A 1,214-nucleotide genomic window follows, 5' to 3' on the forward strand; every position below is an offset into this window, starting at 1 on the left:
GAACTACAGGCATGCGCTACCATGCCTGGATGATTTTTTTTGATTTATTGTAGAGAGGAGGTCTCGCTGCCCAGGCGGGTCTCGAACCCGCGGGCTCAGGCAATCCACTCAGCTCAGCCTCTCAAAGGCGCAGGATTACAGGCTGAGCCACCGAGCCCGGCTAGTCTCATCTCTTATGGCATGGGTTATTGGGGTTTTGATCAGGAATTGGTTGCCTATTCCAATTTCTGTAAGGGTGTATTCTGTGTTTTCTAAGATTCTTATAATTTGAGATACCTGTGCATGCATGTTTATTGCAGCATTAATCATTAAGCATTAATAGCAAAAACATGGAACCAACCATGCTGCTCATCGAAAGTAGACTGGATAAAAAAAGATGTGGCACACATGCATGAAGGAATATTACGCAGCCATAAAGAAGGACAAAATTATGGACTTCACAGCAACTTGGATGGAATTAGAGTCGATCAAATTCAGTGATCTATCCCAGAAACAAAGAACTGAGTACCACATGTTCTTACTCATAAGTGGACCCTGAACATTTATCATATTACTACATTAAAAAGTGGCAGTGGCAGATCACTGCCAGAGGAAGGAGGGGGAACATAACATTAATAAGGGTACCTGATCCAAAAGCAGGTGAAGTGAGGACCAATGGGAGGCCCAAACGTCACCTGAACAATGACTACTTATGTACCTACCCCTGAATTGTACCCCACCCCTTTAAAATAAAAAAATAAATACTTCATGCCATACAGTACCTATTCAAAAATACAGTAAAAACACAGAATGAAATAATTATATTTGAAAACTGTAAAAAGTAACTATTTGACATAATAGATAAGTTGTTTTACTCTAGTAAACATTTTACCATCTACATATATTTCACATGTAGTCAACCTCAAATATACAAAATAAAATGTATTTTTTTTTGAGTTGGAGTCTCGCTCTGTTGCCCAGACTGGAGTGCAGTGGCCGCTCCCGGCCACCGCAGCCTCGAGCCGCTGGGCTCCGGCGATCCTTCCGCCTCAGCCTTCCGAGTAGCCGGAATTACAGGCACGCGCTACCACGCCCGGCTGATTTTTTGATTTATTGTAGAGATGAGGTCTCGCTGCCCAGGCGGGTCTCGAACCCGCGGGCTCAGGCAATCCACTCATCTCAGCCTCCCAAAGGCGCGGGATTGCAGGCTGAGCCACCGAGCCCGGCTATAAAAT

This window comes from Carlito syrichta, unplaced genomic scaffold (genome assembly GCF_000164805.1).
Source record: "Carlito syrichta isolate Samal-C Ts95f unplaced genomic scaffold, Tarsius_syrichta-2.0.1 Scaffold78725, whole genome shotgun sequence".
Classification (NCBI taxonomy): domain Eukaryota; kingdom Metazoa; phylum Chordata; class Mammalia; order Primates; family Tarsiidae; genus Carlito; species Carlito syrichta.